Source organism: Lissotriton helveticus, chromosome 1_2 (assembly GCF_964261635.1).
Source record: "Lissotriton helveticus chromosome 1_2, aLisHel1.1, whole genome shotgun sequence".
NCBI classification, from domain to species: Eukaryota; Metazoa; Chordata; class Amphibia; order Caudata; family Salamandridae; genus Lissotriton; species Lissotriton helveticus.
Window position 1 is genome coordinate 439471545 of NC_136058.1, and position 17510 is coordinate 439489054.

At 45.8% G+C, this 17510-nt stretch overlaps 1 long non-coding RNA gene across 2 annotated transcripts in view; it reads left to right on the plus strand.

Annotated features, from left to right (window-relative positions):
- LOC144808011 (uncharacterized) overlaps positions 1-13841 on the plus strand; it is a 134156-nt gene extending 120315 nt beyond the window's left edge. Inside the window, exons 4-5 of one of the 2 annotated variants that reach the window (XR_013606565.1) lie at positions 13195-13356; positions 13452-13841. This is a non-coding gene — a long non-coding RNA (uncharacterized LOC144808011). The remainder of the gene's footprint in view (positions 1-13194; positions 13357-13451) is intronic. The other variant, XR_013606566.1, reaches the window with a different exon arrangement.
- The last annotated feature ends 3669 nt before the right edge of the window (positions 13842-17510 follow it).

Here is a 17510-nt window from a genome sequence, read left to right on the forward strand (position 1 = left end):
CCTTATTAGACAAGCTATCCTAGGGGTAGCATGGACTAAGCAGCCTAAAGGCTTAACTTAAGAGGTCGTGTTAAGCGAGCTGTTTTACCACATACAATCCTGTAATACCAAATGAAAGGACACCACACAAGTATATATTATAAAAATATATGTGTTTATTACTAAAAACAATCCCCAGTATTCTTTATGAATAAAGGGGCACAAGCGTTAAATCAAAAGCACTGTTTAAACATACAAGTTGCACAATTATGGATGAGGGCGGGGGGCCACTCAAACCATATACTAAACAAGTGGTATAAGAGAGGCCACTCGAACAGTGGTTAGGCCTAGGGCCTAGGGAATCGCTGGGAGCAGTCAGGACAAGCAATGTTGAAGTCGGGAATGGCCCTCGGGATTCGGGAGATGTGCGGAAAGCGCACGCATGCACCAATGTTAACCAATGGTGCGTAAAAGTCAAATAGTTAAAGTTTAAGGACACTTCCGCTGAACCTAGAGGAACAAAACTTAACACACAGACCCTAGAGGTGTGCACCAGTGTGGGAACACCGGCGGAGCAAAGTTACCTCACCCACAGGAAGTGGGTGCACAGGGTCGAAGTGGCGTCGGGTTTTGACACGCAGGCTCTTGGTGCTTGGAGCTGAAAGGGCTGCAGGCAGGGTGAAGACGAAGTGTCCGATGGAGTCCAAGGGTGGACTCGAGTTGTAGAGTACCTGAAAGCAGAGGGGACAGAGTCTGGGTCACTCAGCAGTGACCAGGGTGGAACCAGGACGGAACCAGGCAATGTCGGGCGCAATCAGGTGGTCGTCGAGGAGCTTCTCTCCGCTGTCACGTGGGCTCTGGGGCATCTGCGACGTCCAGGAGCAGGTCACGATCTGTCCCACGCAGGCTCTCACCGTCGGTGCAGTCGGCTTCAGGTTTGGAGCAAACAAGCCTTGGTAAGAGCAATCCACGCGGGATCGGAAGATTGCTTCTCACTCGGACCAGGAAGGTCAGAGTCGGGGCTCCTTTTCAGGGGAGCTGGTGTGGATCTGGAGCAACCAGATTCACGAATCTTCTTCGGTAGTTCGTCGGCACAGGGACCACAAGCCAGCTGGCAAGTGACCGGGCCAACGCGTTGAGCCAAATCGTGCCAAAGGGCCCCACGCAGCACTCGTCGAGTGTGGAGGGCTGAACTTCGGCTCAGGAGTAGCTCAGGGTGGGGGCTTCTCAAACCCCGGTGTGCAGCTTCGAGGGTCACTCGTGGGCTGCACGGTCAGCGTCTCGTGGTCACTTCAAGATGGCGTGCCCCACGCTTCCGGTCGCCTCCACGGGTCTCAGCTTTGCATGGACTGTGGATCGGGCTGTTAGAAGCTGGGCAGGCTTGATCTCGTCGATCTCAGTCGCTCGAGTTCCGGCGGGAACTGCAACTAAGTAGACGTCGAGGGCTGGATGGTGCCTGCTGCTGCAGGGTGGTCACTCCTTGACCACAAGGGAGATTCTTCGGGCTTCCACGTTGAGATGGAGGGCGAAGGGTCCAGAATATCGTTTCAAATGTTTCTTCCAGGAAATCTGATGTGCATTGGCACTGCTCCCACTCTTATTCGAATCTGGTGGGCGTGATTACCTGCTAGGTCCCCTCCTATGGGTGGGACCCAGGAAGTGGGTGGATACACCCCCTTCCTTTGATCCAGGCCGCCCTGGCACGAGGGCTGGAGTGCCCCAGAACCGGTTTGGCCGGATTATGCAAGGGGCAGCCTTGTGCGCCCCAGGCAGTGTCTGGTTTCTTTCAAACCTCCCTGCTACAATACACTATCTCCTGTCTGGAGGGCGGTGACACCCTCCTGTGACAGGAAACCCTTTGTCCAGGACCCCCTTGACTGGGTTTCGGTCAGCTCCAGGGGTCCAGACATTTGTCTGTGGCAGAGGCATCCATTTTGTGGATCTTAAGGCCTTTGGAGAAATCAACCGCATTAAAGTGAAGTAACATGTCTTACCCCTCTAGAGGGGTGGAATGCCATCCCCGTCGCCAGAACTGGCGAGGGGATGGTATTCCAAAGCGTATGACACCTTACACGACATGTTTTGATAAAGCCAAACCAGAGTTGCTAAATAACCGCGAGGATTATAAGGCACTTAATAGTATATGGTATGGCATTATCCTGAAACAGCTTAGGGATTTGTTCCCGACGGCTGCAGACAGGCTCAGCTCATGCTAGAGCTCCATCTCACATAAAAACCATGCACCCAGCCTCCAGGATTGGGGAGGCCTGCCTATAGGAGTGGCTCACAGGTTTACATGTGTCCAGATATAGGTTTAGACATAGGTATACTATATCTAAGCAAGGGGTGTGTACACCACCTTACCCCAGCTGAGTGATCAGCCAGTTGTGTCAATTTAAGAACCAGCCAGGGGTGGCAAAAGATATGCTGCAGCCCCTGGTAGGCCTTAGTGGCTCCTATGCCCTGGGCACCTATAGTGCATTATACAGGGGCTGACAAGGAGTCCATTTCCAATTGTGGTATGTACCTAGGGTACATGGAATCCATTTTACAGAGAGAGCAGATGGCCTGGGGCCCTGATTAGCAGGGAACCAGGTCAACTAAGTCAAAAAACCAGCTAAACACAGGCAAAAAATCTGGGGTAACCATAGTCAGGTAGCCACCTTCCTACATCGACTATTTAGGTATTCGTATATCGGATACTATGCAGTGGACCCCGCACCTTTGTAAAATGCTATTAAACCACAGAGAGTCACGGGGCCCTCCTTAAAGAACAACGCTCCTCTTCGACAAGACCGATAGCCCCTGTTATTGACATTTATAAGGCAAAGGGCGTTAGTTCTGCCCTGTATGGGGCAGAGCTTTGGGGCACTTCTAATATAGATCTACTGGTAATGTCCCTTATTTTATTTTTATTTAGTAGTTTGTAGAGCGCACAGCTACCTCCAACGGAGGTGTCCCGGCGCTAGATAGCATACCCCAGAGGGTTCAGGGGATGCAAGTGGGAAGGATGAGTCAGATTAGGGAGAAGAGCCAGGTCTTGAGTTTTTTTCTAAATAAAGGTTCTGAAGTCAGGAATCTCAATTCCATGGGCAGGAGGTTCCATAGTCTAGAGGTGACTATTGTGAAAGCCCTTCCTCCCGTTCGTGCCAGGCGAAAACGGGGGCAATTCATAAGGCGTAGATGGTTGGATCTGAGGTTTCTTGGCGCCAATGAGAACTTCATTCTTCGTCTCAGGTAAGTAGGGCCCTGATCATTAAGCTCTCTGAAAGCTAGAATCAGAGACTTAAATTGGATGCGTAGTCTTACTGGGAGCCAATGAAGCTTGATTAGATGGGGTGAGATCGAATGACGATAAGGGATGTTATATATTAGCCTGGCCGCGGAGTTCTGAACTGTTTGAAGTTGTTTAATAAGATATGATGGGGCTCCGACATAAAGGCTATTTGCGTAGTCCAAGTGAGAGGTGATAAGGGCATGGACTACTGTCTTACGTGAATCAGGTGGGAGAAATGGGAGGATTTTTTTTATCATTCGGAGTTTAGTGAAGCAGGATGTGGTGACTTTATTAATTTGAGTCTTGCAGGATAGAGCAGTGTCAAATTGGAAGCCCAAGTTACGAGCAGCTTGGACTGGTACCGGAGGAGGGTTTAACTCAGTCGGCCACCATAGACTGGGAGAGATGGGAAGTTTCTGGTTAAAAAAAGGACTTCAGTCTTGTCAGTTTTAAATTGTTGGACGACATCCAGGCGGCGATGTCCACCATGCAGAGTCTAAAGTTGTTAAATGACTTTTCGGAATGGTCTTTAAAGGAGAATACTAACTGAGTGTCGTCCGCGTAAAAATTTACTCTGACGCCCCAGGATTCTACCACTTTTGCCAGAGGTTTTAGATATACATTGAATAAAAGTGGACTGAGGGCCGAACCTTGTGGAACTCCCCAAATCAAAGGTTTCTTGGTAGAGATGAAGGAACCCAGCATCACCTGTTGAGATCTATCCGTGAGGAAAGATTTGACCCAAGCGAGGGGAGTTCCGCTCACTCCTACTTCTTGTAGGCGAGTGAGTAATACGTCGTGGGAGATGGTATCGAATGCAGCGGATAGGTCGAGGTGAACCAGCATGGCCTCCTCTCCCCTATCCGTGCACTCTCTGATCGATTCAGATACCTCAAGTAGGGCTGACTCAGTGCTAAAGTTTGGTCTAAATCCTGACTGAGTATCGTGGAGCAGAGAGTTTGACTCAAGGTAGTGAGATAGCTGCTCTTGTACCGCCTTCTCAAGCACTTTAGCTGGCTTGGGTAGAAGTGAGATAGGTCGATAGTTGGTGAGGCAGGAGGGGTCGACGCCTGATTTTTTTTTAATGGGAATTAGCATTGCTTGTTTCCACACGGACGGGACAGTGCCTGAAGATAAGGAGTAGTTCCAAATATCAAGTAGGGGGTTGATAACTAACGGGGCGATTGCATTCATGATCAGGGCCGGTGCAGGGTCAAGTGGAGAGCCTGATTTACATTTCAGGAATAAGTTCAATGCGTACTCCGTGGTGAGTGGTTTAAAATTAGTAAATGTGGTCTTGCAGGGCGTGATAGGGGCTACAGTAGTATCAATACAGTTTTGACGAATGGTAGCTGTAATGTTTGCAATTTTGTTCGCAAAGAAATCAGATAGATCTTCGCTAAATGCTAGGGAGGGAGAGACTGATGTAGTTAAGGCAGTGGGGTTAGTGAATTCTTTTATTATGTTAAAAAGGGTTTTAGTGGAGTTTTTTGCATTGGTAATAGTTTTCGCAAAGTAGGCACTCATAGAGTTGCGTTTAAGTTTGTTAAAATCCTTGAGGGCCTGTCTATATACCAGCTTGGCAGAGGGGTCATAGGTCCGTCGCCAAAGTCGCTCTAACTTTTTGCAACGGCTTCTATGTTCCCTTAATTCCGAGGTAAACCAGGGGGCTGATGGTTTTTGTCTACGGGAAGTAAGGTTCTCTAGCGGGGCAACCTTCTCGATGGCAGTCATAAGATCATTGTTAAATGTAAGGACTGCTACATTGAGATCGAAGGGGGGGGGGGTTTAGAGTGTTGTTATATGATTGCTCTAGGGTGTTACATGAAATTTTGTGCCATTTTCTGCCTTGTGTTCTCATGGCTGATTCTTTTTTGACTGTTTGAGTTGTAAGTACCTCAAATGGGATCAGATAATGATCCGACCATGTCAGGGGTTTGGAAGGGAGTATTTTTAACTTCAGCCAGTTGGAGAAGATAAGGTCAAGGGTATGACCTGCTACGTGAGTAGGACCCTTAACTCCTTGAGTCAAATTTATATTCTGCATAGAGTTTAGGAAGGAAGTGGCGCGGTTACAGCTACTTGTATCAACATGGAGGTTGAAGTCTCCCAATACCGCAAAATGAGGATGTTTGAGGGACAGGTCTGCGGTTACTGCCAGGAGTTCCGAGACGGCTGATTGGGGGGTATTAGGGGGATTGTAGGCCAGGATTCCTGAAAAGATGGCTGTGGTGGAGTCCGAGATAGAAAAGTATAATGCCTCAATGGGCTTTATATTAGTAATTTTCCTGGAAGTGATTGTCAAGTGGGTCTTTGATATTATGGCAATTCCTCCACCCGTTTTTGAGCCTTCACGGGTTATTCCTGTGAGGTAGTAGTTGGTAGGTAATGCGAGGGATATGTCTGGGTTGGAGGAATCTTTGATCCATGTCTCCGTAAGGAACAGCAAGTCCCAAGACATGGTAGATAGTAGCAGCCAGATGTCACTGGCGTGGCATGGTAGAGATCTGCAATTCAGCAATCCCATGGAGTAAATTTTCAAGGGAGGAGGCAGGCAATTTGTGGTATTGTGAGAGCAGTCTGGGTAGACGGAGAAGGCAAAAGGACAGTTGTGACATTTGAATCTGGAGGGGCAGGACATAGAGAGGTTACATAGTGTAGGAGAGGTGCAAAGTGTCTTACCTAGGTCGATTAGTTGGGATCTGGACCAGGACAGTCTATGAGCGGGATGTGAACTGACATCATGGCTGGCCCTGGGCCCGGAGCTGGCGCGGACGGGCGCAGACGGGCTTGCCTTAGGCGCGCCTTCGGCGCGCAAACGGCGTGCCCGCTGCGCTCGTCCGCTGCGCGTCCTGAAGTTGCACATTTTTATATGTGCAGAGGGACGGTTAGGGAGGGCGTGGTCTCGCAAAGGGGCGTGGCCCGCGACCTCGCCAGTAATGGCGGCGGGGTGTTTGGCTTTCCTAAAAGTCCTGTGTCAGCGCTCAATCTGCTGCACGGTCAAAGAATGGAGCGTGGTGTGGCCCCTGAGTCTGGCAGCGAGGGAAAGATCAGGTCAGTTTAAATCAACACAATGTTTAAAAACAATAATTACAATTACAATAATTACAATTTAGCGCACTCCCGGCTTTCCGCCTCAGGAGCAGTGGTATCCAACAGCGCTCGCGATTCAGCGCCGTTAAATAATGTGGGCGGGGGGCGTGGTCTCGCAAAGGGGCGTGGCCCGCGACCTCGCCAGTAATGGCGGCGGGGTGTTTGGCTTTCCTAAAAGTCCCGTGTCAGCGCTCAATCTGCTGCACGGTCAAAGAATGGAGCGTGATGTGGCCCCTGAGTCTGGCAGTGAGGGAAAGATCAGGTCAGTTTAAATCAACACAATGTTTAAAAACAATAATTACAATTACAATAATTACAATTTAGCACACTCCCGGCTTTCCGCCTCAGGAGCAGTGGTATCCAACAGCGCTCGCGATTCAGCGCCGTTAAATAATGTGGGTGGGGGGCGTGGTCTCGCAAAGGGGCGTGGCCCGCGACCTCGCCAGTAATGGCGGCGGGGTGTTTGGCTTTCCTAAAAGTCCCGTGTCAGCGCTCAATCTGCTGCACGGTCAAAGAATGGAGCATGGTGTGGCCCCTGAGTCTGGCAGCGAGGGAAAGATCAGGTCAGTTTAAATCAACACAATGTTTAAAAACAATAATTACAATTACAATAATTACAATTTAGCGCACTCCCGGCTTTCTGCCTCAGGAGCAGTGGTATCCAACAGCGCTCGCGATTCAGCGCCGTTAAATAATGTGGGCGGGGGGCGTGGTCTCGCAAAGGGGCGTGGCCCGCGACCTCGCCAGTAATGGCGGCGGGGTGTTTGGCTTTCCTAAAAGTCCCCCTTCCACAGAGCACCCCGCTGACTCCCTTATTGCTTGACCTAGGATGTCATCCCATCAGTGATCTTGCTAAACTTCGGCCATTACTTCTATGGGCCCGGCTGTGGCGAGTACCGGAACTGGCCAATTATGCGAAGGGGGTAGAGGAAGTTATGACAATGGTGGGATGGCATAAGATAAAATGGCTCAAAGATGTTACATTTTTACTTGGCAAGCTAGGCCTTACTGAAGCCTGGGATACTCGGTCTTCTCCCCCGAAAGCGACCCTTAAGATCCTTTATTGGAAATGGGTCGCTACCAGAACTTGTATTGACCCAACTCTTGGTAGGTTGACGGAAGAGTTCCTAAGGCATAAAGATGTACCATTTCGGGAACTATATCTAGATATTGTATGGAAATCTTATGACAGGGCATTATATTTTAGATTCAGGGTAGGGGCACTCCCAGTGCGCGCCCTAACTGCTCACTGGAAACCCCGTCTCAGACAACATCTCTTTGCCCTATTTGTCAAACTAGTATAGAAACTGTACTACATATCCTGTTTGCTTGCCCGGCTTATGCCCACCCAAGACGAAGGTGGCTCAAACCTATATGCCAAGCTATGGGAACTAGGCACTCCAATGAGGCACTCCGGATTTTAATGTCGGACACACGGCCACTATGTTTGTGGTCTTTCTAAGTTTTTAGCATGGACATGGTCCATTAGGGCTAAAAGGCTAACACCAAATGTTTAATCTGGTTTTAAAACATGGTTAAATTTAAAATCTGTAAACACAATTTTATTGTCTACGTTTTTAAGAATTTAAACAATAATGAATTGCTAACAAATTGTTTTTATGTAAATGTGTTGTATATAATGTGTGCTTTTATGATATTTTTATCGAAATAAAGCCCTATGAACTGAGCTGAAAAAAGGTTGCCCTCTGCAACCCTCGAATTATAGGCCCATTAGCCTGATAGATATAGCACAGAAGGTATTCGGGAGAATAATTCTGGAAAGAATCCAGACATGGGAAGAGGACAACGAGATCCTGAGTACCTTACAGGCGGGCTTCAGAACAGGGACATCAACCAGTGACCAGATCTTCCGACTCCAGGTCCTCTATTGGAAATCAGTGAGTGTGGAGGGTGGCAGCCTCTACCTCATCTTTGTGGACCTGCGGGCCGCCTTTGATCTTGTCCCCAGGGAAAAATTGTGGAGATTTCTCCACGATCTTGGTATGCCACCCTATCTCCTGGGAGTTCTGATTAGGCTGCATTTAGGGAATTTTGCTCAGGTGAGATGTGGGAAAGCGGGAGAATTGTCAGCATGATTCCCAGTACAAAGGGGGGTGCGCCAGGGATGTGTCCTGGCCCCCACTCTCTTCTGTCTATATATTAATGGGCTTATAAAACATCTCACTGGCATTAAGGACACGGATGCCCCGAGATTAGCCACAGGTAGAGTGCCCGCACTAATGTTCACGGACGACACCCTACTGGTGTCCCGAACAGCCACAGGAATTCAACGCATCCTTGATGGCTTCGCAGAATTCTGTGTGTTAAGTGGTCTGTAGATCAATCTAGCTAAAACTAAATTCATGATTCTCAACCCTTCGAGGCAGATGCAACCAAACCCAGCCCTGAATGGGATACCCCTCGAGAGAGTAAAGACCTTTGAATATCTAGGCATTACCCTCGAGGAACACCTGGGATGAGATGTCCAGCTAGCCAAGTCTGCCTTGAAACTGACACAAACTGTGGGTGGACTAACCAAAATGTACAGAACATCTGCCGTTAAGCCTGCAGCCCCCATTGTAGAACTATACAGGGTACAAGGAAGAGCAGCCTCCTTATATGGGGCGGAACTTTGGGGCCACTACAGGCCGAAAAGCTTGGTACGGGTCGAACACTCATTTATGAGAAATGTGTTTGGCTTACCTGTTAGTACTCCCTTGGTCCCACTAAGGTTAGACCTAGGGCTACTCCCTGTGGAAGAGGAGGTGGCCCTGAGGCCACTCACTTATTGGAGAAGACTGTGGTCTGTCCCATAACTGGCCTCATATCGTGCAGAGTTGCAGGAGGTGTGGTTTGCATCCAAATCAAAGAAAATCCCATGGTTATCCCACATCAAGAACTTCTGCGCTAGGATTGGTGTTTCTGAGCTATGGGAATCTCCGGAGTTATCCTGCCCGGCTCTTACCATGGTCGACCTAGTAAATAGGTATAGGCAGCATAATCTGATGATTCTTTATGCTAGTACATTAGCCAGCAGACTGACAACTCAGTTCCTCATTATAAAAGCAGAGTACAGGAAGGAGGAATTCCTGGATATGATCTATCCAGCCCAAGCGAAAAAGTTGTATATGCAACTAAGAATGGGCAGTTTGCCACTCAGGTCATTCACTAGCAAATGGGATGTGAACAAAAGTAGTGAGTGCCCGGCTTGCGGACACCCACTTGAAAATGAAAGCCATGTATTCTTCTTTTGTCCGGCATATGGGCTTTCACGTAATCGCTGGGTGAAACCTATTTGTAGGAATTTGGGATTTCGCAACTGTGAAAATGCACTTAGAGTGCTGAAATATGACACCCACCCCCCTGTTGTATTCTCTGTTTCCCGTTTTTTAAATGGAATGTGGATAAAACGCAGAACCTTTTTAACGCCCTAATATGAGACTAAAAGGATTGCACATATGCTATGAACTCCTTTGATAACTAGTTGGATGGTTTAATTCTATTTTTAGCCATGAGTGTATTATTGTTGTAAATAGGTATATATATATATATATATATATGATCCACACAAAGTTCCCAAAGCAATGAGAGAGAACACTACAGTGCTCCACCATCCGGCAATTCGATGCAGCTTGCTTCCTGCTCCAACTTTTTAAGATATGCCAACGCGTTTCGCGGTCTTACACCGCTTCTCCCTGGGCTGCTGAAATCACACAAAAAGGCACGCATTACCTTCATTTCCATTCAATTTATTCATGCTAGGCCACATTAGGCGTGTGCTGTCAAGTCTTTTCTAGTAATGCATGATGGGACATTGAGTTCCCGAATGCGAGCAAAAACAAGTTCAATGTGCATTTCAATTTTTAAGCTTCATATTAACCTTTAGTAGGTGTCGGGGCATAGATGCAAGTTTCATTAGCATTTCGAGCACTGTGCTTCCATGATCTCGATAAGTTCGATTTCAAAGCCTCAGTCAGCTGGCTAAGGTGTATCTCCAACTGACGATGGTTCCTCTCTCCACGGCAGGGATGCCGTGTATTATGTTCCACACAAAGTTCCCAAAGCAATGAGAGAGAACACTACAGTGCTCCACCATCCAGCAATTCGATGCAGCTTGCTTCCTGCTCCAACTTTTTAAGATATGCCAACGCGTTTCGCGGTCTTACACCGCTTCTTCCTGGGCTGCTGAAATCACACAAAAAGGCACGCATTACCTTCATTTCCATTCAATTTACTCATGCTTGGCCACATTAGGCGTGTAATGTCAAGTCTCTTCTAGTAATGCATGATGGGACATTGAGTTCCCGAATGCGAGCAAAAACAAGTTCAATGTGCATTTCAATTTTTAAGCTTCATATTAACCTTTAGTAGGTGTCGGGGCATAGATGCAAGTTTCATTAGCATTTCGAGCACTGTGCTTCCATGATCTCGATAAGTTCGATTTCAAAGCCTCAGTCAGCTGGCTGAGGTGTATCTCCAACTGACGATGGTTCCTCTCTCCACGGCAGGGATGCCGTGTATTATGTTCCACACAAAGTTTCCAAAGCAATGAGAGAGAACACTACAGTGCTCCACCATCCGGCAATTCGATGCAGCTTGCTTCCTGCTCCAACTTTTTAAGATATGCCAACGCGTTTCGCGGTCTTACACCGCTTCTTCCTGGGCTGCTGACCATCGAGTTGCACCTCCACCAGCGAATGGTCTGAGATTCCCCCTGCTATGTGCGTAGCGGCTCTAAAATCAACTTTATGGACAGTCTGGGTGAAAGGATGGTGCAGGCATGCCAGACTACCATGTGCAATAGACAGGTGCGTCCGGTTCTGATACCCTCTTCCCCTCTAGGGGCATTTAGGAGTATCATGAATATAGTATAGGTGAAGTTCTGTCACTTCAGTCACCCCAATGCGTATATGCTCTGTCGTAAGCGTCTTACCTTTTCACAAGATGAGTCAGTCTTGTCTGGGTCTCTTTCCTGTTTCCCGGCATTTGAATGGCACGCCCCAAGACTCGAGAGAGCAGTGACCCACCAGCAGGCTTTTGTGGAGTGCTTTTGTCCTGGATGCAGGGCTGCATTCAGTAGGGCACCCACTCTGTCTTTTCTTTGCCTTTGCCCGAAGATCACCAGTCCCAAGGTAGCAGTCACACCTGGCCTGTCGGTAAGTGCATCCCCTTTGGAGGCCTGACTGTCAGCAATTGAGCCCACACTGTGGCCGGCTGGACCACAGGCGTAAGCTCAGACAGGTGTTCGACACTGGAGTAGTTGTAGTCCCTCATGGGCCTCTGACACAGAGTAGTCAGGAATTCCCCTGCTAAAAGCCCAACGCAGGCTTTCCAATAAGCCAGTAGATTCAGACCCTGTTGTGCTAGGAATTTAGCAAATGCAACCATGAACGGGCCGGTTGGCAGCACACAATTGTCCAACTGGGCCTCAACAATCACATTGTCGTAGAGTATTATTTTCTGCCTTGAACTGTTGGGAGAGTCTTAGGGGTGGGGGTGTCCCTCAGACTAGCGGGTTACTCTGTCTCACTCTCACATTGCATTCATCCTATGCACACCAACACCCTAAACACGCACTTGATGTTAGTGCAAAGTCTGTGCACAGGCATAGAAATGGAGCATTACATAGGTGTGTCAGCAGGACGCCACTTCACTGACCATGATGCAAAGATCTCATCAGGCTATTGATCCTTACAACAGGGTGCATTGCCACCACCGCTCTAGCTGTTAAACCCATGACAGCCTCTGCCTTAAATGAGGGCACACTTGGTGTGACCCTCCAGGTCACAGGACCGGTCCAAGACCTCTCATAGTCCCTTGTTAGAAGTTGCATAGTACTGAGATGGCAGAAAAATCTCATGTAATTGTTTTTTTAAAACTTTGTGATATATTTACCCCAGTAACGTGCAGTCACAAGTTTGACGCCATGGACAGGGGAGTTGCCACGAGGAACAGATTCTTCTGCTTGCTTGTCAATCCACCTGCCATTCACTATTTCATAGTGTGTTTCTGCTTTTATTTACCACTAGGTTTAAGCAGGTGGTAGATAAATGCATGTGGTTGGTTGGAGGGCGATGGGTGAAGCAGGGGAGGGAAGGGTAAAGAAATGTCTGACAAAGGGAAGAATTGTGCGTTTGCCCCAGTTTGTAAAAAAACAGCATAAGTCTTAGCTGCTTCTGCTGCACCCAGAGTCTTGTGCGTCTTTTCAGTCTAATTTTCCTGTCTGGAAAAAAATGGTGTCCTGTTTTTCTGCACCCGGTACATCCAGGTGCAGAAAAACCTAACAACTGATAATCAGGTGAAATAAAATGAGCACATGAAAGTACTCCTTAACTTAATTGCCCTTGATTCACACTCTGGACCATAGTCGAGGGATATGTCTAGGCATAGTCCTCGCAGCACACAATAGATTTGTGTGCGGCAGAGACCAGAACTCAAAAGTCAGGATACCAGATACAAGTAGGTGGTAACTCAGGGCAGGGGGAAACGCCTGATGTCCATGGAGGGGAAATTCCCGTCCCAGAAATCTACATTAAAAATTAATTAATAGTATCCTTTTTTAAATATCTGTTTGGTGCCAGTGAATATGACTTTAATTTCTGCCTTTGGGATTCTATGTTACAAGTCCATAGGGTACATATATCCTTTGTGAGCTTAATAAAATGTTGAAAATTCTACAAATCCTCACTCCTACATCCAAGTACTCTCAGGCTACAATTCTACACTCTGCTCTGTCTGAAAAACAGCTCAACATTTTCAAAATTCTGCAACTCTGCATTGATTTGGCTTGTAAATTATATTTTTGGAAATTTTCGTGTATTAACTATTTATTTTTAATACTATAGGTGATTGAAATTACTGACGAAGAAAGCAAGATTTAGCACCAGAAGTCAGTGCCATAAGAAGGATCATTTTGAAAAACTGAAGGACATCCAGCATTCTACGTTTAAACAATTTCCAAAATCTAGGTGTGGCGAGGAAGTGGGAGCTGAGGAAAGTACTATACTGTAAGTGAAGTCTCTAATTTAGTATTTCATTAACCCAGAGCAAAGCCATATCTGTGCACAGAATAACCTTCATCTAAAACATCATGTAATTCCAGAGAGGAAGCACACACTGCATAAAAGAAAGTTATAACAAAAGGTTTCTTCTGCAGACCATCAAAGAAAAGACGCTGAGAGAAGATTCCGAAGCTGACACGTTAACAACCAAAATATTGGAGAATCACCTTTGTTCAACAACCGTTTTTAACCAGTTACACAAGTTTGAGACTATCTGACTCTGGGTAGAAAACCACCACCCACTCTGCTCACTCCTGCGAAAACCTTAAAAATTCACCATTTTATTGTGTTCATAACCATCTCAGATTGTGCATTTTTTATTGTGTACTGTTCTGTAATTCTATGTAAATCGCCTCAACAGTATCTGCTGTGAATGAGTGATATGTAAAACTGTTCAATATAAAAATGGATTAAATGAGCACAGTTGCGCTATAGGTAATGTAAATAAATCATCGTCTTCAGAACTACAAACCTTAACCTTACACCAAACAAAGAAAGGGTAAAAGGAACTGATGTTCTGCGACTGGTGATCCACATTAGTACTGTGCACGTTCTAACGCCCTCAGTTACTGCCATTACACCAGTGCAAAAAGGTACTTATCAGTTTAATTAATAAATATCAGACTAACACCTTATCACTGCATTGCTAAGAACCTATACAAATAGATTTGAGAAAATCTTCAGTCACAAAATAAGTTGCTGCCGGATAGGCTATAACCTAAAGACTATTATCTGCTAGAAATATTTCTACAGGTGTTACAGGGCTGCTTTCAGAAATATTTTGCTTAATTGAAGTGTTAAGAAGATTACACACAATGTCTTTTAGCGATAAATGCGGAACATTATCTAAACAAGCCTGACTCTAAAATCGGGTTCACTCTTACTGTGGCATATAAGCAAGAGAAAACTAAACGTAGAGATATTAACTCTAGGAATACACCTTATAAAAACACGGACTGTGAGAACAAATTCAGTGTTCAAAACCGCCTCAATCAAAGCAAAATAACCTAAGTTGGGGAAAAAAGTTACATGTGCCAAAAAAGATACAGCCATAAATCTTATCTCACAGAATTTGCACAATGCACACTGGGGGAAACCACTCTCAGTGCAAATTATGCCAAAAAAGTTTCAGGCGTAAATCTTATCTCACTGAGCATATGAGAATCCACACTGGGGAAAAACCTTATCAGTGCTCTGAATGCCAGAAAAGGTTTAGTGTCAAAGCGAGTCTATATCGACATGCATTAACCCACTCTGTGGAAAAACCTTACCAGTGCGCTGAATGCCCAAAAAGTTTCGGCCGTAAATCTTATCTCACTGAGCATTTGAGAATCCACTCTGGAGAAAAACCTTATCAGTGCCCTGAATGCCAGAAATGTCTCAGTGACCAAAACAGTCTCACTCGGCATATAAGAACCCACACTGGGGATAAACCTTATCAGTGCACGGATTGCCAGAAATGTTTCATTGAGAAAAAAAGTCTCACTCAGCATAGAAGAATCCACACTGGGGAAAAACCTTTTCAGTGCTCTGAATGCCAGGAAAGGTTTTGTAACAAACAAAGTCTTTCTCAACATTCAATAACCCATTCTGTGGAACAACCTTATCAGTGCTCTGAATGCCAGAAATGTTTCAGTTTAAAACGTAGTCTCACACGGCATACAAAGATCCACGCTGGGGTAAAACGTTATCAGTGCTCTGAATGCCACAAATGTTTCAGTGACAAAAACTGTCTCACTCGGCATACAAGAACGCACACTGGGGAAAAACCTTTTCAGTGCTCTGAATGCCAGGAAAGGTTTTGTAACAAACAAAGTCTTTCTCAACATTCAATAACCCATTCTGTGGACCATCCTTATCAGTGTTCTGAATGCCAGAAATGTTTCAATATAAAAAGTAGTCTCGCACAGCACATAAGAATCCACACTGGGGAAAACCGTTATCAGTGCTCTCAATGCCAAAAATGTTTCAGTTTCAAACGTAGTCTCACACGGCATACAAAGATCCACGCTGGGGTAAAACGTTATCAGTGCTCTGAATGCCACAAATGTTTCAGTGACAAAAACGGTCTCACTCGGCATACAAGAACCCACACTGGGGAAAAACCTTTTCAGTGCTCTGAATGCCAGAAATGTTTCATTGACAAAAACAGTCTCACTCTTCATATAAGAACCCACACTGGGGAGAAACCTTTTCAGTGCTCTGAATGCCCAAAACATTTCAAATTTAAATCACTTCTAACTGCACATGTGAGATTCCACACTGGGGAAAAACCTTTTCAGTGCTCTGAATGCCCAAAACATTTCAAATTTAAATCACTTCTAACTGCACATGTGAGATTCCACACTGGTGAAAAACCTTTTCAGTGCTCTGAATGCCAGGAAAGGTTTTGTAACAAACAAAGTCTTTCTCAACATGCAATGACCCATTCTGTGGAACAACCTTATCAATGCTCTGAATGCCAGAAATGTTTCAGTCTAAAAAGTAGTCTCACACGGCATACAAAGATCCACACTGGGGAAAAACCTTATCAGTGCTCTGAATGCCAGAAATGTTTCATTGACAAAAGAAGTCTTTCTCAACATACAATAACCCACACTGGGGAAAAACCTTATCCATGCTCTGAATGTCAGAAATGTTTCAGAGACAAACTCAGTCTCACTCAGCATATAAGAACCCACACTGGGGAAAAACCTTATCAGTGCTCTGAATGTCAGAAATGTTTCATATACAAACTCAGTCTCACTCAGCATATAAGAACCCACACTGGGGAAAAACCTTATCAGTGTTCTGAATGCGACAAATGTTTCATTGAAAAAAGCCATCTCACTCAGCATATAAGAACCCACACTGGGGAAAAACCTTATCAGTGCTCTGAATGCCAAAAATGTTTCTGCCATAAAAACAGTCTCGATAATCACATAAGAACCCACACTGGGGAAAAACCTTATCGGTGCTCTGAATGCCACAAATGTTTCAGTGAAAAAATCCGTCTCACTCACCATATAAGAACCCACACTGGGGAAAAACCTTATAGGTGCTCTGAATGCCAGATATGTTTCAGTGTAAAAGGCAGACTCACTCAGCATATAAGAACCCACACTGGGCAAAAACCTTAACAGTGCTCCGAATACCAAATATTTTTCAGCCTTAAATGTAATCTCACTAAACATATGAGAATCCACACTGGGGAAGGAAATTATCAGTGCTCTAAATGTCAGAAAAGATTCAGAGGAAGAGATAATTTCAAGCGCCATAAGAAAACACACCAAAATATTTTAGTACTCTGAATGCCAGAAAAGCATCAATTTAAAACACAATCTCACTCTACATGAGCAGACGCACACAGGGAAAAAACATTACCAATGCTGTGAATACCAGAAATTCCTATTTGATAAGCACAGCCTCACTAACCATAAGCGATTCTCCATACTGATGAAAAACCTTATGAGTGTTCTGAATGCCAGAAAAGCTGCAGAGAAAAATGCTATCTCACCATGAGAAACTCCACAATGGAGATAATCCTTATGCCAAAAAAGCTTGTATCTGAAAGACAGAATCTGAAAGAAACTCGTTAGTGTTAGATTCCTTACCTTAGAATTACCCCCAGGCATCAGACTGGATCCGGAAAGTTTTTCGTCAGCAGTACCCCTGCACGTCAGTAGGCCTCGTCTGCGGCTCCGTGTCCGTAGTCGGCTAGCGCAGATCCGGGAAGAGCACGTATGTCATTTTTTTACTAACTTTTTGGACATTTTTGTCTATCTTTGTCGAGTCGACTACTGGTGCCAGTAGGCAGCCCTTCTGTCCCTAAAATTAATAATTATACAGTCTCCCTCGATAGACTTTTTCCGTGGCCCAATCCAATCCACGCGCCTTGCCAACAAAATTTCAGTAGATACCATAGGGGGAAGAGGCCTGTTGTAATTAAGGCAATGGATACATTTGTTCTTAAGCTCCATATACTCCTCCCTTCTACCCTGGCTCAATGGTGGGAGCCCCGCAAGAACCACCACATACGGTGTGGATTCCGGGGGAAGATCTATACGCGGTAACCCATTTGTTGATGGAACATAGAAATATTATTGTTCGCTTGGCGTTGT